Below are 25,688 nucleotides of genomic sequence, written 5' to 3' on the forward strand. Positions count from 1 at the left end.
GACCTGGCCACCCTCTCTGTACATATGTTAAACGTTGACAGGTAGACAATGATGTGTTGAACATTCATAATTAGTCTAGGTGTTTTCTTGCGTTACTGGTAAGGTATGTATTGTCTCCTACATTGCTTCCATTCTTTAGGCTGCTTGCACTATGTACACATCTTGACCAGCAACATTGTGTGGTCATACATGAATAGGATGCAACATGTGACTTGTGTAGCTTTTAGATGTACATATCTACTACAACTGGCTACATGATAGTTAGGATTCCATTGACAGTATTTGTGAGAAATAATGAGTGCCATGCACACATGATATTACACCTGCCAATGCACTTGTGTTGTTTCCATGTGACCTCATGTGTTGTATTTGCAAGTATCTGTAGGTGCCTCTAACCTGTCCATTCACACCCTCTGTTGAACATGGGTATGCATTTCTTCCAGCATGCCACAACCTAGGTAACTCTTACCATGACTGAATGATATTGAGGTGCGCAGTCATCTCAGTGCTTTACTTTTCATTAGCCACATGCAACATATATGGTGAGGTCTACTCCCACTCAGTTTGATGTTGTGTCTCTGACATTATTGAACAATGCTGAACATAGTAGCACATCCCACACCTGATTGCGATGTTGTAGCCCAAAACATGTATGGGATAAATAGTTACTGTTGCTACCATGCACTTGTTCTGTCAAATGAGTGACAATGAGTGGTGTGTATTGCTATGTGCTGTGTGATGTTGTTATACAGCGCATACAAAGTAAGCATGCTGACACATTTCAAGCATTGTTGATACTGGCAAACCCGTTCCTACCTAGGAAATACACCTGTACATCAGTCTTCACATGTATATCTGGTGCCAGGACATAATCCAATGGATACACTGTGCAGGCTCAGCATCCGAAATTGATTACAATCCCTGGACAATTACCTATGATGTCCCACCCCTGTCACACATATACTGTGCAGGCAAAGCTGCAATCACCCTGAGTTGTGACAGGGATCAGTTTGAACATTACTTAATGTCCATTTGTTGACACCCTCTACCTTATGTGTGCCCCCCTTGCATACATCCTGCTAGGCATGGTGTTTGTTGTGGTAAAGGGGCTAGGTATTAGCACCTTGACCACTTGACGGTACAGTATATGTAGTGGTGCATGGATCTAGGCCTTCAGCAGTCAAATGCCCATGAATTGCGTGTCACTGATATGTGAGATGGAGGCAGTAGACCCTCTTACATCAAAAATGATGTTGCTACCATAAATGTAACCTTTGTGTTTCTTACCTTCTCCCTGAGGTTTGAGAAGCATTCCAATATATTTTGTGAAGTATCCAGTATATATTTTGAAGAATGAGTAGACCATGGAGAGTCAGGTGCAAAGTAGTTTATTTGTGCTATTTGCAAAGTAATGTTGTTAGTCCAGTGACTATGTATAGAAGTTCTCTACAATGTGGAGTCTACTGTGAACTCCTGCAGCAGTGTTCTACTGTTCCCCCTCCAAATGATCTGCTCCATCATCATCCTTCTCCTCGTTGGGGACATCAACCTGGTCATCCCAGGGGACATTTGTTCTGACAAAGATGTTGTGGAGGATTGCACATGCCAGTATGATTTTACATACGAGTGATGGAGCATATAAGAGGCTTCCTCTTGTCAGGGCCAGGCACCTGAACCATGATTTCAGGAGTCCAAATGTCCTCTCCACCACATTGAGTGTTCTTCTGTGCCCTTTGTTGTAGGCCTGCTCTTTCACTGTTGTGGGATTGGCAAATGGAGTCATAACCCATGGATGTATGCCGTACCCTTGTTCAGCTGCAAAGGAAAGAGAGAAGAAGTGTTGGTAAAGCTTGATAGTGGTTTGGAACATCCCATGGCATTTGTTTTTTTTTAGTTGGAGTGGTGACTCAGGCTTGCTAGTGGTATGGTGTAGGTTCCTGTTCTTGTGAATTGGTTTCATTGGACTATGTTGATGGACATGACAATCTTGGGTAGTAGCTCAAGGACCTGGGAATTTTCATATTGATCCCAAAATGACGGTTATAATTTAGAAAAATGTGTTGTGTAGTCCATATTTGAAGCAGTGTTCTATTGTTAGATGGAACCTACCACCTCCTTGCATCACAATGGTGTGAGATGTTGAGACACCATAGTTGCCCTGCAAAGCCAGACTGTGCTGTCAATGTTACCATGTGGCACTATGCATGCAGTGCGACACTTAGTGACCATTTGTGGCAGATGATGGTTGTGCCCCCATCAAGTGAACAAGGGTGTGTATCACACATTAGTAGGATGATGCACTTTGATGCAGTAGTATCTCCTAGCTTCCAATACATGATTTCTCACAGACACTGTCTACGCATGCACAGTGCAGGCTTTGGGAGTGGACACAGCTATATTTCACACCGGTCCCTTAGTACGGTGTATGTAAGGTCAGACATGTCCTCTATACTCCTACAGAGTCCTATTATGGCATCCATGATTGTTTTTTCACAAACTCTGCACCATGGTGGACCGTTTCTGGTATACAGAACAGACATGTTGGTGTTATGGGGCACTAGGGGCGCATGCGGGGTGGAACTGGAGTAGATGCTGCCCCATTTCTCAAGATTCTGCCCCATGGTCTTTAATGGCAAGATATTTTGTATTTGTATGTGTTTGACACAATGCAGCAGACAGGTGTATGTGGACCCTACAGGTATGTCAGTTATGTTTAGATGATATGTAGTTGGTAATGGCACCCTTTGGGGGGCATTTGATTTAGGTTCTGCCAGAGGCTTGTGCACTATGATTTGCCTGGGACCATGCCCATGGGTGACTTTTTTTAAATGGCCATGGCCTATGCCATTGACATGGCTGGGCCATTCTTTGTTTGATGTAATGTGTGTGTGATCCTCTTATTGATAGTGCAATGGTGACCTGTTTATGCATTATGGACACTGCTAGGATACTCAGCAAGGGTGTTGGTGAAGAGCCCATGGTGGTCCACAATGGCCTGCAAATTGATTGAATGTGTGTGCTTGTGGTTCCTATATAGGTGTTCCATTGCTGCAAGTTGCACCAGTTGCACATGGGTGCAGTCTATTACACCTACCGCATGCAGAAACCCTGCAATTTGATAGAAACCTTGCTTGATCTCCTGCTGTGTTTGGGAAGCAGATGTGGTGGGGTGTGAGGCATATGATTGTGTCCAGGACCTTAGGTAGGAGGACCAAGAAGGATGGCTAAGAGATACCAGACACCTGTGTACCCGTTATTTGAAAAGATCCAGATGCCAGCATATGAGGACAGCGAAGAGTTTGTTCTTGGTTGGAATGGTAGTAGGAGTTTGAAGACTTGCTGTGATGTGTGGCACAATATGGTGCAGCAGGCCTATAATGGACTCCCGGTTCAGAGTGTACATCCTGATCACATCTTGTTCCCTGAGGCCAAGGTTGGTTGTGCGCAGTCTGAAGTTGTTTCCCTACACAGCTTTCTATCTCTTTGGCCAAGAATGAAACATTATATTACTGGGGCAATAGTTCATGTTTTCTAGGTTGGCATACGGTTTCTTTAGGGGAAGGGTAATTTTGCCAACGTGGAGATCATCAAGATCCATCTCTTAAGAGAGAGTCGTTCATCACTATAGTCATTGCTGTAGTCAGAAGAAAATTGTAAGCAGAGGTGATTATTTTGAGGATTTTGGCTGGAACAGGGTCATGAAAGTGGTTGGAGGCATTTAGGTTGGCGATGAATGAAATTAACTTAGTTTGTGTTACTTGTTGGAAAGCTGAGCATCTTGATGGGGACTTGGTGCCTAATTGTACTGCCAGTTCAATTGCATTTATTTTGGAGTTGGAGAACTTGGTATTTTTTTCAGGTGACTGAGGTGGGGTGAGATTCTTGAGTAGTTCAAAAATATTTCTCTGTTTATCTATGGAGGAATTCATTTTATGTCTGATAGAAATGGCCTTTGTGGTTATTATGCATTTTTATCAGAATTGATTTCTATGGCCTCTTATGATATTCCCTTTCTGTTAGTCTGAATGATTTTCTTTCTCTGAGGTAGTCTTTGGAGAACCACTTCTTGTTTTTCTTTCCTCTTAACTTTTTTAGCTTCATGGGGCCATTTCGTCTACCACCTGTAGTAAGGCCAAGTTGATGGTAGACAAAGTGGCATTTGGGTGTTATCCAGTCAAGATAATTCCATAGTTTTGTGGTAATTTTGTTTCTTATGCAGGTAGGGTTACTGCTTTGTAGTTTCAGATCCAACCATTCGAGTATTTGGGTTGACCTCAGGATATTGATTTGGTGCATAGTTTAAAAAATATTAGAAGGTGGCCTGACCAACCACATGGCTGGGAGTAGTGATGTATTTTGATCTCCCCCATCAAAATTTTTGAGTCAATTATATATCCTTTTGAATAGTGGTGCTAAAGCATGTTTGATCCAGACCTTTATTGGTTCCGAATGCTTTAAGCTGAGAGAGAATAACGAGGCTGAGCTTGTTTCCCTATTGGAGACCAAGGAGAGGCTATGTTTTGAAGTTACCCCTTTTTGGGTGGTCACCCCCAGATATTTATTTTTTAGGCCTCATCTGCAAGTAATCTTGAACTTTAACATGGGGTCACTGCTATTCACATTTGTGTAAAACCTGATTGGCACATTGAGGTTTCCCTCGGGGCCAGAGTATGTGGAGCTGACAGACATCCATGGCAGAGAAAGGTAAATGTTGCTAGTGGAATGCAATACCTATTCTGCCATACTCAAAAGTGGCAATGAAAACATGGCCTAAGGTGTACCCTGCATAGCCTGATAGAAACTGCTTGAACCCTGCTGACCCCAGACCTGTCAAAATCCATGTTTGACTGGTATGAAAACATGATTAAGGTATAACCGTATGTACACCTTGCTGCCCACAAGGTTGGGGCATAATATTTAAGAGTGGGGCATGTCTGACTTTAGATATGGTATGCTCCTCCAGTGGCTAGGCCCAAAATGGAATTGCATGTGTTAGGCTGTATCTGGTACATAGGAAAAGTCAAAGTATAGACAATATACATGAATCCATAAATCTAGACCTGCATTTGCATGACCTTGTCAGCAACTGCCCGCATGTACTTGGCCTGAATGAGGTGTGAAGAGGTGTCAAAACTGCTTCTACAGCAGAGACAATGGCCTGGGTGTTGGAAGATTTTACTTTCTGATTGCAGGAAGATCAGTTAGGGTGGCTCCAGTAACTTAATTTACTTTAAAGGGGGTCATTCCTTTCATAAGTAATTGTAAGGGGAGTCTATACATGTGCTCCCCTGAGGTCATGGAAGCCTTAGAGGTGTACCAGAGAAAAATGTGGAAATTGAAAAACAAATTCCGCCAGATCTCTAGCGTTTCAGTGGGGTGAATGGGAAAAAGTACTGAACGGGCAGTTCCACAGTGTGTTGCTTTGATCTTATTATGCTAATAACATTTTTCTCTTTATTTTAAAATTGTTTATTGAAATGTATTGTGTTTTGTGTGGCTTTTTTACTGTGTAAGTAATGCTTAAAACAGTATACGTTTAATTTAAACAAGGATTGAGAACAGGTTTATTTCATTTAATTTGAGTGACATATAGCAGGTGGTGGTCTTATCAATTAAGGTGAACAGTTGTCCACCCCATCTTGGACTTGAGTTGTAATGGCCCATCCCCCTACAGGAGATTAATATTGTATCCCAACCAGTGTAGAGGAGGTAAGCTGCAGCCTGATTATTACATTTTGAACCTGCCAACCTAGCTGAACGGAATATTCTGTGCATACCCCTTTCCTATATGTATGGACTGGTATCTTTATTCCTGAGAGTGAATGATATAAAAGAATGTTAGTGTGTGGTGTATGAAATAGGGACAGTTGGGTCGCTGAAAGGACCTAGTTGCTGTTGCAGTTGCATAACTATCTAAGATGAAATAAATAACTTACCTCTTACCTGAAAGGCTCCGGACTCCTTTGAGAAGTTCCTGCCCTTCAACTTCAACAAAAAGCCTCTTTAGGATCAATGTGAATAAGTAAATCCAAACCCTTGTTTCCCCAGGACGAACATGGTTTAAGTGACTGAATCGCAACCCCCCTTAGAGATCTTGGGTTTGGCAATTATGTCACAAATTACCACCCCTCAGAGCGGCTGGAGTGGAGACACTGTGTCTATAGGGCCCACAGAGAAGCTGGGGTTGAGTTGCTGCATGTAATCTGTTTAGAGGAACAGGAAGCTGATATTGCCCCCACTACAATTAAAAGTGGATAGTGTTGTATTGTGAGCTTCATGTCACCTGGCCACAGGTTATTTATTGGGCTATTTTATTTCAGTTTTCCATGGAAAGCTGAAATGTGGGTCACATACTCCAATGTCCTTATGACGCAAGAGTGATGATCAATATCCACAGCATGTCAGTCACACACATTACAGCAGCTGCATTAGGACATGTGTGCGAAGGTAAAGTGGCCGTAAATGGTAGAGTTCTTATTGGAGGTACAAAGTCCTCCTTAGACAGCTGTAGTTTGTTTAGGGCTATAATTTACCTGGAGGAGTGGAAGCCAGCCCTTGTATGAATGCCATTGTATCCTAGAAAAGCATGAGGTGGGTCTTTGTGCGATCCTCAAGCTCTTTGAGAGAGTTGATGGCATTTGGCTACACTTTTTTCATCTGCGGAAGCTCAAATGAGTACTATTTGGGATGTGATGCTATAAAATTCTTGTGTGGAAGACTCTGTGCTTATGGGCGACCTGGAGTGAGGATTCCTAGACAAATAGGATTTGTGTCTATCTCTTTGGAAAGGCAGGAGCTGAATCTCTGTTTGTGCAGCTTGCCACCTGGAAGAGTTGGAGATTAATGTGTGTGTGTGTGTGAATGTTTGAGCTCTCCTTGAAAAGCTTGGGTTTGATCCATGGCCTTCTGGCATAACTAACATTTGGGCTGAATCTGAAAAACCTGAAAACACAACCCAAGAAAAATCCCACACCAATTTAAAAAAACTGAGTAAATTTTAATAAATGATTTGAGACCAAAATGACAAAAATCTACTTAGTAGAGCCATGGTGCACCTGACATCCTTAGTGTGGTTCCCCCAACTTTTTGCTGGCCTCAGGATTCTGAGCACTTTATGACAGCTACCCACTTCTAAAGTGCTTGTGCTCTCTTATTGAAACATGGTAAATTTGACTTGCACCCTATTTAATTTACTTTTAAATCCCTAGCAAAGTGGTATTCCATGTACCCAGGGCCTGTAAATTAAATGCTATTAGTTGGCCTGCAGTAATTATTGCTCAGGTTGCTTAAGTACCCCTATAAACATGTCTCAGGCCTGCCATTGCATTCTCTGTGTGCAGTTTTGAACTGCCATTTCAACCTGGCAAGAAAAACATCTTACCAAGCCCAAACCTCCCTTTTTAATACATATGTCACCCCAAGGGCAGATCATGAACATCACAGAGGGTAGGGCACAGTGTATTTCAGAACTGGACAGGCAATTTTATTTTCAGTTTTACATGTCCTGGTACTGAACAACTCTTCAATTCATTTTTTCAATACTTTGAGGCCTACCTCTCCAATAGGATAACATTAGGTGAATGTATTACTTTTTATAAGTGAAAACATTCAATTGGGAGCAGGTAGAAATATTGAGTTTGGTGTCTAAGTGATTGCATTTCAAAACCCTCTGCAATGGTAAAGTTGGATTTTAAGTTTTAGTTCTGAAAGTGCCACTTAGAAAGTTGGCATTTTATTGTCTTAACCATTTGTTGCCTGCAACCTGCTTCCTTGGTTACTTGACTAGATGTAGCTAGCAGTTAGTCTTTGTGTAGTGCTGCCAGACAGTGAGACAAAGCCAAGTTAGGTGTTGGCAGGATGGTCCATCTCTAACTTGATGAGGGGGAGGAGCAGTCATCTTCCACACTTGCACATCATAAAGGCTCTGCCTGAGCACACTCATTAATGGTTTGGCACTAGTCACTATAGTGTCTTTTTTAAGCTAATGTGGCATTATAAAGCCATAAATGCTGCGCCATATTTAAAACATGGTGCAATGCATGCATTGCACCACTTTGTAACTCCTTGTGCTACATAATGCCTGCCCCTGGCAAAGGGGGCTTTCCCCCATTAGGGGGCCGCAATAAGGGCAGAAGGAAAACTAACAGATTTCCTTGCGTCTTTTTTTCAGCACTTCTAACGCTTGCTCAGAGGAAGCATTAAAAGAGGGAATGCCATTGAATGTAATGGGCCCCTATGTACTCTGCAGGAGTAGCACCAAATTTCTGGCACTACTCCTGCAGAGTACATCAATAGCATCAAAATAATTACGCTATTGCCCCCTACCCTGCACCATGATGCACAGTATTTGAAATACGGTGCACGCATGGTGGCGGTAGGGGGGCACTGAAGGGGGCAAGAAAAGTGGTGCTGCACTGTGTGCAGTGTCACTTTTCTTAAATATGCCCCTTAGTGCTTTCAGGCACTCCCATACTACTAATTAAGTTTTTGCCATTTTGGTTTTAAAAAAGTTATTAAATTGTGTACTATTTTTCTAAAGTGGTGTGGGATTTTCCTTGTCTTGTGTTTACCCTTCTTTACTTTGAAGTTTGAAGTGCTGCACATTGCCATCTGACTGCTTTTGTTCAAAGTTACTAGAGGGTAAGAAAAGGTTAATTTGGGGTTTGCTTCTGTTTCACCCTCATAGGGATTGTCATTGCTACTTGAGTAGGGTTTCAACCACCTGAACTAATTACCTAATTTTCTACAGGAATTATGAATTTGGGATGTGATTGAGGATGTGAGAAAATGGGATTATGAACTTGTTAGGGGGTAACCCAATTAACTCAATGACCCCACACTGGTGAGATCAAAACGCAGTTCTCAGAGAGTCTCTGCTCAACCCTGGCAAGCTATGGCATTAACAGCAGGCAATTTATTGAGATGTACTTGCTAGGTATAGGTGGTTCTAACATGTTTAAAGTAAACAACACAATTAGCTTCACAAACCAGAAAAATACAAGAAATTCTACTGAAATACAAAGGACCAAGAATATTAGCAAAGGTTAAGGGAAACCAGAAATATGAATTTTTTAAGTTTAAAGGCAAAATGCACCAAGAAAAGGCAAAGAGGTAAGTCATTGTTCTCGATTAACTGGGACATAAGTGTGGTTTCAGGCTCACCACAATGGAGCAGAGGTTGACCACACCAAGGGATTGATCTCAGTTAATGTTTTTACCTTCTGACTTAGGGTCTGGCGGACAGGTTACTCTTTCACAATGGTGACAGCTGAAATCTAAATCCCGTTATGTCCTATGGGATTTAGTTTTTGGCCGATGGGATATCCATCACCATTGTGACAGAGTATCCCATCCGCCAATATCTAAATCAGGCCCTTAGTCGTTTTTATGCAAGTGGAAATCTTCCAGTGGGGAAAGTTCCATGGGTGTGGCTAGCAAGGATTTTTTTTTATCCTGTAAAGCAGGTGCTGTACTTAAGTTCCTGATTCATTAGGTTTACGGTTCATGCTGAGAATTTTGACCTAATGAACACTGTGATTTAATCTAAAGTTTGTACTTATAGTTGCAATGTGTAACCCGATTTTAAGTCTCTATGTGAAATGGCTGTTATAATTGGAGTTATACTGTACTTTACCTGACTGTAACTTTATTGATGTATGTACGCTGTAAAAGTTTTGAATAACCTAACAATAATATGTTCATTCATTTATTCTGACATTCGTTCATACCCATGTGGATTGTTCTCAAAAACACAGTAGCCAGGCATATTTTCCAGTTGTCTCATGCAAATTGTACTTATAGGTGTACACCTTGGGTGTGCTTTTTAGTGCTGAAGAATATATTCATGCGTGTAAAATGCCTACGATAGTTAAACAATGGCCCTTGATAGCCTTTGTGACTTGTAGGTCATTCATTTGAATCTGACAAAGCCAAATAAACCTTTCGTCATTCAAAGTCTGATGATTTGAATAGCAGTAAGATGGGTACCACTGTCACAAGAACGAGGCCATCTACAACACTGAGGGCCAGATGTAGCAAAGTTTTGCGAGTCGCTAATGGCCTGATTCTCTATTTGCGACATCGCAAAATCCGACATGGGATGCAAAAATGCAATTTCCGAAATGCAAATAGCGATGCAACCCATTACCGACTCGCAAAAATTGCGACCTGATTTTGCGACCCGCAAATAGGAAGTCACAAATTGCGAGTCGCAAACCATATGTAAAAGCCAGTCGCAAATTGCGACTAGTCACAAAAAGCCCATTTTTCACATCCAAATTACCACTGATTCAGAGCAGGTGGTAACCAGAACCAAAGTATAAAAGGAGACCCAGAAGGCATCTGGGTGACTCAAAATGGCTGAACTGTATGTGATAGCATGGAGGAGGAGAGTCCAGGCCGACCAGCAGAGGAGGAGGAGGCAGAGACAGGAGAGGATATACTGAACCAGGCAGACACTATTTCAACAAACTGAAGAGGAGATATATGACAAATATAGACTGAGCAGTGCTGCAATCTTAGAATTAATTGAACTACTGAATCCTCAGCTTGAACGTCAGACAATGCGCGGCAGCGCCATCCCTACACATGTGCAAGTGCTATGCTCACTGCACCTCTTGGCCTCGGGTAGCTATCAGGGGGTGATTCCTGTGGCAGGTAGGGTATCCCAAAGTGCACTCTCACGATTCTTCAGATCTTTCCTAGATGCCATACTCACACACATGTCCAGATACTTATACCTTCCCAGGAATGAGGCAGAAATTAACAGCACCAAGTTGGACTTCTATAGAATTGCCAACTTCCCCCATGTAATAGGGTGTGTGGACGGGACACATATATAAATTTGCCCTCCTGCAAATCTGGAATATGTGTTCCGCAACAGGAAATGTACCCACTCACTAAACATCCAGGTGGTATGTGACGCCCATAATGTCATTACTGACATTGTAGCTAAATATCCAGGGAGTACACATGACTCATACATATTCAGGCACAGTGGGATACACCAACACCTAAAACGTGGGGAGTTTGGAGACGGATATCTATTAGGTATTGCTGACTACACCCTGAAGCCTTACATACAGGTCAAAGGCAAGATTTAGATGCCTTCACAAAAGTGGAGGTGCACTCCAGTATGCCCCAGACACAGCATGCAAGATCATTGCCGCCTGTGCCGTCCTACACAACATTGCCACCAGACGTGGGCTACATCTCACCCCTGAAAACACAGACACGGAGGATGAGGAGCAAGAGCTACCACACCGACAGCGTGGAGATAGAAGCATCACAAATGAGGGCAGACAGAGACAGAACCACATTGCAACCCTATACTTTGGCAGGTACGTGGCAACCGTCACCACACTCACTAATGTCAGACACACATAGGCCAGTTATGTAGTGAAACAAACAAAATCTTTTTATTTCTAAACTACGTGAAAGAAAGATTACTTCTGTATGTCACAGTCTGGAATAGTCCATTTGCATTTAAGACACATTAAAATCATGTGCCTTATTTAGAGTACAGTCTGGTGGCTCACACCCTCCTACTAGTGCGGCCACCATAGCTCATCCCTGGTGGGTCCTCTGACCCCTGCTGTGCACTGCTACTCCGTAGCACACAGGACTCACTGGCAGACACATTACTAATGGTCGACCCCTCCTCACTGTCCTGAGGGGTCTCCCGTGTGCCCCTTGCAGCCTGCCTGCTCTCCATAAGGTCCACCGCATGGCTGATGCAGCCAAGTCGTCACGCCACATCCCATGTGAAGTGGCCAAGTTCCACCTGGAGGCTGACTGTACACCTTGACAGGCTTGCTGTATTTGTGTCCAATAGATGCTGACAGTCGGTCAAAGCGTGCGGCAGTGTGGCGCTCCCTGTGCCTTGAATGTGCTCTGTCTGCCACAAGTTCAGTCACCAAATGTTGAATGGCCTGTGTTAAGTCCCCCAGATGTTGATTCATGCAGTTGAACTGACTGTCCACATTTGCCATCCCATTTGTCATTGTGGTCTAAAGTGTATGGAGGGTTCTGGTGATGGACCTTAATTGTCTGTTTTGCAGGTGCTGATCCTGAATGAGCGATGTCTCCAAGCCCACAAACTGCTTCTCCTACATCATCCTGGGGCGCCGACTGTACTCTGCGCCGGCGTCTGTGCACTGGCCCAGCTGCTGGGTCTGTGCGCCTCTCTGTGGGGCTGGGCCCTGGTGTCATTTCTGCTGCTACCCTTGTCCTGCGTTTGCTCTTCAATGGACCCTGGTGGTGTTCTGCTGGGCCCTGCAATGTCACCGGCAGCCTCCTGCAGTGGGTCTGGCCCATATTCTTCTCCCTGCCTTATGTCGCTGCTGGGGGTGTCTTGTGGGAGACCTGTGGGACATAGGGGACACACTGTCAGTCTTGCACATCTGTTTTATGCCTCATAATAAACTTTTGCCTCTATTTGGACTACTGTACTACATTCCCCATAATGCACTATTCTAGAGGTTGCTAGACTGGAATGGAGCTAGTCTGGTGGTGCCTGCTGCTGTGTACTGGGATAGTGTGTATACTACATTTGTGGGTGTCAAAGCATATCTCATGGTACTCACTTTTTGATGTCCCAGGCGCTGAACATGTCCATTTCTCCCATGCCTAGTATGGCCTCTGGCTCCAGTGTCTGCTCCACCATGCTTTCCAGGGCTGTGGGTGGTGGGACGGTGGATGGACCTACTCTGGTGCCCCTCAACTCCCTCATGCGCTCAGCAACCCTCTCCTTGGTCCTGGAGCGCAGGTCATATCACCTTTTGCGGATTTCCTCGAGGGTGCGGTGGCTCACCCCTAAAATTTCATTTTCCTCCTTCTGGCAGCACTGCCTGTCTCCTCCATGGTTGCTGCAGCTCCTCTCCCCTGGGTGTGGCTCAGCAGTTTGAAATGGGTGTGGTCCTCCCTCCACCCAGGTCTATTTGATGACTTCCTTGTTCTGATGTCATCACCAAGAGCCAGGAAGTGGGTTTCCCAACTGTTGTGCTGCACCTGCAGGCAATTTGCACGTCAGTCGCAATTTGCGACACCCTTCTCGCAAACTGCGATCTGGCTTTTAGCGAGGTCGCAAATTGCGACCTCGCAAAAAGCGAAGGTTGCAAATTGCGGTGCGACACCTCTGTGACTCGCAAATTGGTATAGCGAGTCTTTCTTGCATTTGATTTTGCGAGTTGGAAATAGCGATTCGCATGGAGTCGCTATTTCCGAATCGCAACATTTTTCCTACCTACATCTGGCCCTTGGAAATGAAAACTGACAGATAAATAAGTTAGTATTATTTATTATACTCGTAGAAATATCAGCCTTTCTCAATGGTGTACACAGGTTCTTGGCACAATTCTGAGCTTTATTTGCAGGCATTATGACTTTGGGCACTCCGATACTGCCATTTAGACTCACAGTGTATGTACTGTATTTGTTTTGTGTTTTCTCCATATATGTGTTAAAATTGACTACACCCAATTGCCTTTATTCACCTCCCAGTAAAACTACAGTGGATTAGCAAAATGTGTGCACCATTGACATGAGTGACAAATGCTATAGTTGGATTACAGTGTACATTTGCAATACACATGTATGGTTAGAAAAGAAAAAGGGAAGCTCCAGTTCCTCCATTGTGGCCTGGTTGGCAGAAGCATAAATCCCTTAAATATCTTTTGTAAAACAAAAGTAATCTTCCTTCTAGAAAAATCTACCTTAGTGTAAGAGAAGTTGTGTAGTCCACGCAGCATTTGTAGATAATATGTAAAAGAGGGAAACACACAATATTAAATAAATGTGTGTCCCTTTAATGAACAACTTCATTTTTTATTTTACAGCATATGTAAAGTGAAATTGTTCTATGGTGAACACTGGTTGTAACTAAACTAAAAATACTATTGTACTATTTCAGCTACAAAAATGCTAAAAGAAAATGCTAAAAAAGTTTCATTTATTTTTATTTTTATCAAAAATCTCAATTATGAATGTAGAATTTGATAGCTATGTGAATAAAGTAGATTCTGCACGCTACTATTTGTGCTGCTTTGAAACTCCCGGGATCATAAATTCAGTTATGCTAGACCTCCATGATTAATCCCTGGTGAGGCAAAAACCCCACTGCCAGGAGATCAGAAGCATTCCATCTGAAAGAAGAAAGACAAGTAATGGATGATTTCTTGTCCGTTATCTGGGATGTGTCCAGACAGGTTTGGGTGGCCTAACAAAGGATCATATTGAGGTCTGCCTTTTGACATGATGATATCAAAATGTCTTATCTGACAAAACTCTTTCATTGGGTGAGTTATCATTGAGATTCATCTCTGCTTCTAGCAAGTAAGATATCTGTTTTCATAGCAGGAGGTGGAGTGGTTCTTCATTTCTAACGGTCAGGACCACATTATGGATTAAGAGCATATGAAAGTGAAACCTGACTCTTGACATTTTAGGAAAAGGTTTCTGGGTCGCAGGAAGGCAAAACTGGAAGTGCTGAAAAAGTAGGATGTCTGTTTGTGGGAATTTGCCTGCAATGGGATCTTGGAACAGCTAATGCATTGGTTTAAACTATCAGTTCACTAGGACGTGGAAGAAAGAATCATGTCTAATCTGCCTGTGAAGAAGTCTCCTAATTTCCACGTGAATCAAAGGACTGGGAGTCCATCCATCAGTCTGACCTGAGGCCACAAAAGGCACAAAAGGCACACAAAAGACTGTTTGGTAGGATCAGTTGCTGAGATAGAATTAAGGAGCTGCACTTGACTGTGTGTGACCTCATTAGCGAAAGCACTTTGATTTTTTTTTTTTTTTAGCATTTTCTAAATTAGTTTGGAAGCTGTGTTCTGTTTTTTTCTTTACTGCAATATTGTCTGCTACTGCTTAAACCTATCACACATTTTTCTGGTGAAATGTGAGCTGATTCTGCTTGTGCCATAGGTAGGAGACATTTATTTAATCGCATATCCACCAGCCAAATGAATAGCACCTTTTCTCACAATACCCCTTAGCACTGTACTAACTTTTTGTCCAAGCTAATTGAACTGAACTTTTATGCACTGTTCATGTCATGTATTTTTTAATACTGTACTCATCAGCTCTGTACTCATAAAACTGTACTTATTGTGCAGTACTAATGGCTACAGATCACATAAGGACAATGTACTTATCAACACAATATACTGCACCCCTTTCCTATGTTAAACATACAAGTTCACAATGTACTCATGTGCACCATGCTTGTTCACACTGAAATTCTGAACGTTCATAGACACTGCACTTGTATGCACATCATACAAATGAAAGTACTATGTGTGCACGGCACTTATATACAACTGCACTCTAGTTGTGTGGGCAACACTCATATGTACGTACACACTACCTGTGTGCACAGCACTCATATACATTGCGATCATGTGTATTGTACTCATACATGCTGCAGTCAAGGAAACTATGATTGTGCACACTGTACTCTATTATTTGCATGACCACTACACTCATATGCACAGTGTACACATATGCATATTGTAATGTGCTTTTTAATCCAGTGAAATGGATTCATGGACAGCCTACTCAAGTGCAGTGCACTTATATGCATCTGCTACACATGTGCAGTTGTATAATCCTGAGAATAAAAATATTGTACTGCACAAAATCACGAGAAAAAAATTATGGGAAACAAAAATAGTGTTACATACTTTTTATGCAAAGTACAAAAATATTGAGACAAAAATATCATAAACAAGAACATAGTTAATAAACAGGTAATTATATTGATTTTAACATGTGTAGCATTAAATATAATTTTATTTATATATTAAAGTTCAAAATAATAATAAATAAATACAATTTTGGGAAATGATAATACAAATAACATTAAAGAAATATATACTCTATAAAATGAAATCATTATTTCCAAATTAATAAAGATACAGTGCATCAATTCATTTCTAAATATTAAGGCCCTCATTACAACCCTGGCGGTTGGTGTTAAAGCGGCGGTAATACCGCCAACAGGCCGGCAGTAAAAAAAATGGGATCACGACCACGTCTTAACCGCCATCATAGACAGCCACTTTAACACTCTGACCACCAGGGCGGTAGCAACCAACACCGCAGGGGTCACCGCCAACAGACAGGCGGAACACAATGTTCCACCCACTGTATTATGACAGGCCAATCTGCCAGCTTTTCCGGGGTGGTACCAACGACATCAAAAGCACGGCGGAAGCAGTACACAGAAGGGGAACCACTCACCTTTCGACGCTCCACGAAGAACCAGGACGCCATTGAGCCCGAACTTCAGGTCCTCCCCATGTTAGTGTATCTACTAATACACCAGGAATTTGAAAGAAGGCGACGACGATGGTGAGTACTGCACCTAGCACATAGGGGAGGGGGTGAGGCAAAAGAGAGTTACACACACACGCGTCATGCAACACCCTCACCCCCCACCCTCACTCACAACACCATACACACTAACACATCCAACAACATTCCAGATACACCCCGTCACCCCTTGGAAGAATGCAAGGACAAAAGGAAATGATTTTAACCAGTGATATATTGGAACATTTAGATATAGCAATAGAATTTAACGTAATCAGTATATACAAATATTTACATCATGTACAGAAGGCCGTACACTGTCCCTTGTAAAGTCCGTGGACCAGTGGTCCAAAAAATCATGGGCTAAGCCCACACATGACATCTGCCTCAAAACAGAGAGAACACTGCAGCGGCATCAGGTCGAAAAAACACAGGGACCTCAGGGTGAAGGGGAGGGGGGGCACCTCAGCAAGAAGATGGTACAACGCCACTGCTCCTGGAGGGAGCTACATGCCCACAGCGATGTCCTGGGGAGTGCAAGGCTACAGTCTTTCAAGTCCCTCAAGTGGGTAGTGTGCCCACTGCTTGGTCCTGGGGAGTGCAAAGCCACAGTCTCTCAAGCCTCTCAAGTGGGTAGTGTGCCCAGTGCTTGGTCCTAGGGAGTGCAAAGCCACAATCTCTCAAGTGGGTGTTCTGCCCACTGCTTGGTCCTGGGGAGTGCAAAGGCACAGTCTCTCAAGTGGGTGCTCTGCCCACTGTTTGGTCCTGGGGAGTGCAAAGCCAAAGTCTCTCAAGTGGGTGGTTTGTCCACTGCTTGGTCCTGGAGAGTGCAAAGCCACAGTCTCTCAAGTGGGTGCTCTGCCCACAGCTTGGTCCTGGGGAGTGCAAAGCCACAGTCTCTCAAGTGGGTGTTCTGCCCACTGCTTGGTCCTGGGGAGTGCAAAGCCACAGTTTTTTTAGTGGATGGCTTCTTCCACTGGTTCTGGAGGGGGCATTGTGCCCAGTGTGCTTCATCCTGCCAAGGATTGGGTGAGTGAATGCATCTCTCCACTGGCTCTGGAGGGGGCTTTGTGCCCAGTATGCTTCATCCTGCCAAGGATTGGGTGAGTGGATGCATCTCTCCACTGGTTCTGGAGGTGGCTTTGTGCCCAGTGTGCTTCATCCTGCCAAGGATTGAGTGAGTGGATGCATCTCTCCACTGGTTCTGGAGGGGGCTTTGTGCACAGTGTGCTTCATCCTGCCAAGGATAGGGGAAGTGGATGCATCTCTCCGCTGGTTCTGGAGGGGGCATTGTGCCTAGTGATGCTGCACCGGTGCTGTGGCAGTTCACATTCTCTCACCTGGGTGTCTGCGGACTGAGATGTTCAAGGAACAGGTAGCATAATACTCGATGGAGGCAGAGCCACGCTCCATCCTGCGGCGACTTAGGCTGCAAACTGCTGGTAGTGCAAGTGCTGGTGGTGGTGTCTCATGTGGTGTGTCCAGGGTCCAGGACGTCACCTGCAGCCTCGGACGGCTGCCCACAGGGGATGCTGCTACCGTCCGATGTAGTGGCACCGGCTGGGCACGTGGCAGTGCAGATTGTGGTGCAGGTTGCGGTGCAGGTGGTGGTGGCTGTGGCGGAGATGCTGCCAGTGCTGGCCATGGTGCAGGTGTCTGTAGTGGTGTAGGGAGACACCAGACCGTCTCCGGCAGCCTCGGACAGCTGATCACTCGGGAGGATGCTGCTGACTGACGCTGTGGCAGCGGCGGTGCAGGTGGAAGTGCAGGTGACGGTTGTTGCGGCGGTGGTGACTATGGTACAGGTCGCTGGCATGTCTGGGGAAATGGTGGTCACCAGCCCCTCACCAGGAGGCTTCATTCCATGAGGTGACTTGGCCTTGCTCTTGTGTCCCTTCCCCACCTTGGTAGTCACTGATGGGACCTTGGCATTGTCCTCTTTGGGTTTGAATGAGGCCTTGCTGGGTGGGTGTTGTGACTTTCCCCTGCTGCATGCTGGCTCCTTCTTGATCTTGGCAGGTGGCGGAATCGGGTGGTCCTTTCCATCTGTAGGTGGCACACTGACAGCTCTGAATGGTGCCCCCTTCGATCCACCCGGACTTGCAGGGACCACAGCGGATGCAGATTTGGTGGCTGAGGTGCTGGCCTGGGATCTAGACATCCTGGCCCTAGGGGAAGGATGATCGGGGAGGTGTAGGGAAGAGGTTTATGTTAGCTAGGAAAAGTTTTTTTGACACACTGGTACGGGAAGATGGAGGGGGGGTGGGAGTGGAGAAGAGGTAGTGGTTGTAGGAGGTGTACGTCTGCTGAGTTTGGGTGAAGGTGCATGGGCTGGAGGCTGTTGTGAGGTGGATGGCTGTTGAGTGGGTATGTGCCTACGTTTGTGTACTTTGGGAGGAGGGCTCACAGACACACTGGGAGAGGACACAGGGGACATGTGAATGGTTGTGGGGTTGGTGATTGCTCATGAGCGGTATGTTGTGATGGTAGTGCTGGTGATGGAGGCAATAGCTGATGATGTAGTGCATGCAGGTGTGAGTGGAGACGAAACTGGGAGTGAGGTGGATGATGAGGAGGAGGGGGACACAGTGTAGGCAGTGGATGTTGGTATGTGTGCATGGGTATGTTGCTTGTGTGAGTGCCTGCGTGATGATGTGTGGTGCTTATGTTTTCCTGAGCCACTTTTGTGTTTAATGTGTGTGCATGCTGGTCTGAAGGTGTGCTTAGGATAGGCTGAGGTTGAGGGGATTGGGTCTGGGTAGTGGAAGTTGGAGGGGGGAGGCTGGACACAGGGACAAAGGCTGCCATCAGTGCCTGAAATGCTCTCTGTTGGGCTGCAACACCAGAATGAATGCCCTCCAGGCATGCATTTGTTTGTTGCAAATGCCTCTTGGCACCCTGGATGGCATTTAGAATGGTTGACTGCACAACAGTGAGGGATCTCAGGGCGTCAGTAGCCTCCTCACTGAGGGCAGCAGGGCTGACTGGAGCAGGGTCTGAGGTGCCTGGGGCGAAGGGGATGCCAACCCTCCTGGGTTAGCAGGCATGGGAAACACGCTGAGGGGGTGCTGGGAGGGCGGTGCTGGTAGTGGGGGTGGTGGCTGTACCTGTTGTTGGGGTGGGCACAGACATGTCCGCCACTGCAAGGGATCTTCCATCAGAGGAGGAGTCGCTGTCATTGGTATCTCCTCCTGTCCCTGTCGTGGAGCCCCCCTTGCCCTCCGTGCCAGTGGTGCCTTCACCCTCCGTGGATTCACCCTCATGGGCCATGTGGGATGCAGCTCCCTCCGCCGTCGGTGCCTCTGCTCCTCTGCCAGATGATGCTAATGCACACAAGGACAGGGTGACAAAACAAAAAGGTGGGGAAAGACAGAGGACACACATGGTCAATGTCAGCAACACCACTACTGTTGCCGCACACAACACACACTGAGCTGCCCTATGCACTAGGCCATGCCCAACCATTCACAAAGACAGTCACCAGCCCATGGGGTACAATGCCCACCACCAGCACCTGCACACCTGACACCTACAGGACCCTAGTAGTTGCCCACTTGTACCATTGGGGTAGGGGTGCTTCAGAGCCTGCAAACAAGGGACCTGCCCTGGCATGATCGCCCTGGCATAGGGGCACCCACAGCCCACATCTCCCACCCAGCTAGTTCCTAAAGCGTGCAAAGTCAGCTTTCTGAACTGTACTCACCCCCTTGTGGCTGCTGTGATGCCTTCAAGCGCCCATCCAACTCCGGATAGGCCACCGCCGGGATGCGTAACATCAGGGGGGTCATGGTGCAATGGGCACCCCTTCCACGGTGGGAGGCCATCCCCTGCTGGGACTCCGCCGTCTTCTTTGTCCAGCGGCGCAGGCCCTCCCATATCTTGCGGCAGTGGGTGCTCCGCCTGTGATAGACCCCCAGGGTCTGCACCTCCTTGGCGATGGCACACCAAATACCCTTTTTCTGGTGGGCACTCACCTGCAGGGAAAAGACAGCAGAAAAGGGAATTAGCCACCCGTCCGGACAATCATACCCATTGCCCACCAGTTCCTACTGACCACCTCACATGCAGTACTCAGGCCACCCCCCAACATGTGGCTTACATCCACACCACTCCAATCAGGCATTGCCCACGCCTCATGCTCACAGTGTACTCACCTGTTTGTCCAGAGGACCGTAGCGTAGCGTGTACTGGGGGAGGACCCTATCACCAGCTTCTCCAACTCCTCCGCAATGAAGGCAGGGGCCCTTTCCCCAGACAATCTAGCCATTGTAGCTTCCAGACTCAGGTCACAGCAGCACTTGCAGTGTAGGTCCTCTCCTGTTGATGGTCAGGTATCAAGTGAATGAATAGGTAGAAAATGGCGGTGACATCCGTGGCGGTGCGTACCGTCACCACCGGCGTTAATCGCCATTGGCTCCTAGGACCCATAGGGCCCAATGATAACCAATGTGGAGTTGCGCAGCGGTCTTCAACTGCCTACCGAGACACTGCACAACGCCAGCGCAGTTACCTCATTTCCCGTTGTCCCTCCTCACAAGTCAGGCAGCCGCCATTTCAGGGGGGCACATGACATGGCAGCTAACTGCGTCACAGTACATATTGGCACATATACAGAGTCATGCTTTAACACATGGCTTCTGTAATATTCATTCAGACACAGTTGTGCATTCTATGTGGAAATATGACCTTCTGCTCACTGTTCTCCTCCATAGGCTACTCCCGCTGAGGCAGATGATGAGATGTTGGCATCCTCCGGTGTACAGACCCCTGGTGGACCTGTTGACAATGGAGGACAGACACATTATAATCACATACAGACTTGATTGTGCCACAATCCAAGAACTGTGTGCCCAATTGGAGCCGGACCTGATGTCAGCTATTCGCCAGCCCACAGGAATCCCCCCCTAGTGCAGGTCCTGTCAGTGCTCCATTTCCTGGCAAGTGGCTCCTTCCAAACTACAGTGGCCATGGCATCAGGCATGTCTCAGCCAATGTTCTCAAACGCGTTGAGCAGGGTGTTGTCTGTCAAGCTGAAACATATGCGCAGCTACATCGTGTTCCACAGGTGGAGGATTTGGCCACAGTGAACGCTGACTTCTATGCCCTGGGACATATCCCCAACATCATTGGTGCCATTGATGGGACACATGTGGCATTTGTCCCCCCTCGCAGAAATGAACAGGTGTACAGAAATAGAAAAAGCTACCATTCGATGAATGTTCGAATGGTGTGTTTGGTGGACCAGTACATCTCCCATGTGAAGGCCAAGTATCCTGGCTGTGTGCATGACGCCTATATCTTGCGCAATAGCAGTATCCCTTATGTGATGGGCCAACTCCAGAGGCACCGGGTGTAGCTAATAGGTGAGCCCAAGGTCCCCACACAGTATGAGTAGGTGTCTGGGTATGGGGTTGTCCCTAAGGGTGAGTGTGTGTGTCACTATTGTCCCTCGATATTTACAGGTGACTCTGGTTATCCCAACCTCTCATGGCTCCTGGCCCCAGTGAGGAATCCCAGGACAAGGGCAGAGGAACGTTACAATGAGGCACATGGGTGGACTAGTCGGATCATTGAGAGGACATTCGGCAACCTGAAAGGCAGATTCTGGTGCCTCCATCTGACAGGTGGCTCCCACTACTACTCATCGAAGAAGGTGTGCCAGATCATCGTGGCATGCTATATGTTGCACAACCTGGCATTGAGATGCCAGGTGCCTTTTCTGCTGGAGGATGAGCCTGTTGATGGTCTTGTGGCAGCGGTGGAGCCTGTGGATAGTGAGGAAGAGGAGGCAGAGGAAGAAGAAGTTGACAACAGAACAAACATTATCCTGCAGTACTTCCAGTGACACACAGATAAGACACTGTAACTCCTCTTGACATTTCAGTTTACTTTGGACATTGTACATGACAGCCTCTTACCCTCCGTCTATGGACACTGATTGGTCCCTTTGGATTCTCTTTTTTCAGATCTGTGTACCCCATTCTGGCTTCTGCTATGTATACTGCTGCCCAACAACTGTCATACATTGGTATGAGTAAATTAACATATACTTTGCAATGCTTTGCTAATGTTGTAGTAATACATTTGTGAATCATCAGACTGACTCCAGATTGGTATTTGTTTCAAGGGTGTTTATTTAGGTGCCAATAAGTATAGGGGTATGTGCAAAGGGATGGGGTGGTGGTAGAGGAAGGCATCACAGGTGCATTGTCCAAGGGGGCATAGGAATTGGAGCAATGGCAGTTCAAGGTGGACAGGGTAACAGAGTGGGACAGTAGGGTGACTACCAAGAGGGTCCTATTTCCTGGCGGGGTCTTGGCAATGTTCTCTGTCTTCTGCCTGGATCACAGGGACTGTTTGCGGGGTGGTTCTCCTTCTGCAGGGGGTGGGGTGCTGGTGGCCTGATGTTCGTGTTGCGGGGCCTCCTGTCCACTAGTGCCAGTGGAGGTGGAAGGCTGTTCCTCGGTTTGGCTAGCATCAGGGGCCCTTTGTTGAGCCACTGCCTCCCTCATGGTCTTGCCCATATCCGCCAGCACCCATGCTATGGTGACCAGGATGGTGTAGATTTTGGTCAGGTCCTCCCTGATCCCCATGTACTGTCCCTCCTGCAGCCACTGGATCTCCTGCAACTTGGCCAGTAACCGTGCCCATGGTCTCCTGGGAATGATGGTATGCTCCCATGATGTTGGAGACTGCCTCGTGGAGGGTCAGTTCCCTGGGCCTGTCCTCCCCCTGTCGCACAGCACTCCTCCCAGTTTCCCTGTTGTCCTGTGCCTCTGTCCCCTGAACCGTGTGCCTACTGCCACTTACCCCAGGTCCCTGATTGTCCCTTGTTAGTGGGGTTTCCTGGGGTCCCTGTAGTGGTGGACACACTGCTGATTGATGTGTCCTGGGGACAGTGGCACTGTGGTGGGTTGGGACTGAGGCAGGGCAACTGACTGCCCAGAGGTCCCTGATGAGCCAGGTTGGTCATCGTGATCCAGGTGTGCAGAGCTGCTGTCATCACTGTGGGCCTCTTCTGTGAGGGGACTGGATGTAGCTGGCACCCCCTGTCTGGTGACAGTGGGTATGGGTCCTGTTGGGATGCAACTGCATTGTTATTGTATCTGTGTGTGCCATCTTGTGCAATGGGTGTGTTTCCCTCATAGAATTGTGCTTTCCCTGTCGCCTTAGACTTGTGTGATTGCTGATTGTGTGGGCTGGGTGAGTCTCTCTACTGGGAATGGTGTGATGATGGGTGTCCATGCAGGTCTGTGATGGGGTCCATGGATTGTTGTGGCATGCAGGGCTTAGTATTGGGATGTGTGGGTTGTGATAGTGGGGTATATGTGAGGTGTTGGAGTGATGGGGGTCAGGGTAAGGGTGGGGGTATGTGATGCCATGCAGGTTGTGGGGTGATAGTAGTAAAGATTTGACTTACCAGAGTCCAGTCCTCCTGCTACTCCTGCAAGGCCCTCAGGATGCATTATTGCCAAGACTTGCTCCTCCCATGCTGTTAGTTGTGGGGGAGGAGGTGGGGGTCCACCTCCAGTCCTCTGTACAGCAATCTGGTGTCTTGATACTACGGAACGCACCTTCCCCCATAGGTCATTTCACCTCTTCCTGATATCATCCCTGGTTCTTGGATGCTGTCTCACGGCGTTGACCCTGTCGGCGATTCTCCACCATAGCTCCATCTTCCTAGCAATGGATGTCTGCTGCACCTGTGATCCAAATAGCTGTGGATTTCCTCCACCATGACCCTTAGCTCCTCCTCAGAAAACCTGGGGTGTCTTTGAGGTGCCATGATGTGGTGTAAGTGATATGTGTGAGGTGATGTGTGGGATGATGTGTTGTGATGTTTTATGTGATGTATTAACACCCTTTGAGATCCCTGAGATGAAGCATTATGTGGGTATGCTGAGTCCAGGATGAGTCTGGCAGCACTGTTCTGGGTGGCTTGAAAACAGTGGAGAGGTGGTTGGGTATTCTACCACAGAGTGCATTGCCATAGTCAGGTCTCCTCATGATTAGCACCTCAATGACTGTATATTTGGTGGTCTTGGGAATGTCTGAATATCTTTTTAGAGGATATGTAGTATGTGGAAGCAAGAGGAGCTGACTGTGTTCACCTTTGTAGCCATGTTGAATTTGTCATCTAATGTGATCCCCGGGTTACGTGTGTGGTTGATGGGTGATGGAGTAGGACTGAGCTCTGATGAACACCAGGTGGCATCCCAAGAGGAGTACTTGTTCTCAAAAAACAGCACTTCTGTCTTATCTGCGTTCATTTTCAAGCAGTTGGTTCTCATTAATTCTGGTATGTGAATCATGCATTTACTGAAGTTGGACGGACCTGTTGGTCATAGGAGAATGAGCTAGGCATCATTGGCGTAGATGATGAAGATACAATGGGGTCTGATGATGTCAGCAAGTGGTGCCATGTAAATGTTGAACAGGGAGGGACTTTCTCTATAAAGTGGTTGTTGCAAACATCAAATTGGAAGTGTTGAAGAAGATAGTGTAGTTCCAGGTAGTTGGTGAGTTGCTAGTTGATTGCTTTCTCTTTCACATTTGATGGGTAAGAGTTTGATTGGGTGTTTTTTGAAAGATGTGTTTTGGGGTATGCATGTAAGAGTATGCTGAAGGTCCTGCTTGGTGTTGGGTGACTTGAGGTTATGGGAAAGTGATGTGGGAGTCTAAGTGAGAGGAGTGTGTGGTACTGAGTTCCTGCAAGTAAAATGAGTGAGAGAAAGAGGAAGATCCTACTGTGATGTTCAGTACAGTGCAGCAGCAGCAAGTGAAGGAAGTCCAAGGTCAAGCGCATGGATGGTTGTTGTGGAGCAGTGACTGTTGATGAACCGATGAGGGATTGTGGCTCTAGGCGTGGTCAAGGCATGGACAGTCACAGAAGGCCTTGCCTTTCATGCAGCAGCTGCCATTTAGTACGGAGGAGCACATGTTGGCCATGGGTGGGGCTAAGAGTGCGGAGAAGAAAACACAAGAAGATGCAATGAGGAAGACGCAGGATAGCAGGCATGGAGCGGGGAGGAGAAAAAAACATAGAATTGGGTTGTGGGGCTGGGGGAAAGGTGGTGGCACAATGTAAAGAGGCACAAAGTAAAGCCACACAAAGCAAAGGCAAGGTGTGAGAGAAAGAGGCACAAGTGATGGAAATGAGTGAGGAAAAGAGGCACAAAGCAAAGGCAAAATGTGTGAGAGAGAGGAAAAGGAGTTTCAGAGAGAAGAAATCAAGAGGCACAGAGGCATGAGGCATGGGTGGCAGCTAAGCTGGGTTAGAAAGGACCTTAGATTGGTTAGAGGTGAAGTCCCAGGTAAGTGGGAAGCTGAATGCTTAATCGGGTCACACAGCAATCACCATTGAGTAGGTC

This window comes from Pleurodeles waltl, chromosome 3_1 (assembly GCF_031143425.1).
Source record: "Pleurodeles waltl isolate 20211129_DDA chromosome 3_1, aPleWal1.hap1.20221129, whole genome shotgun sequence".
Classification (NCBI taxonomy): Eukaryota; Metazoa; Chordata; class Amphibia; order Caudata; family Salamandridae; genus Pleurodeles; species Pleurodeles waltl.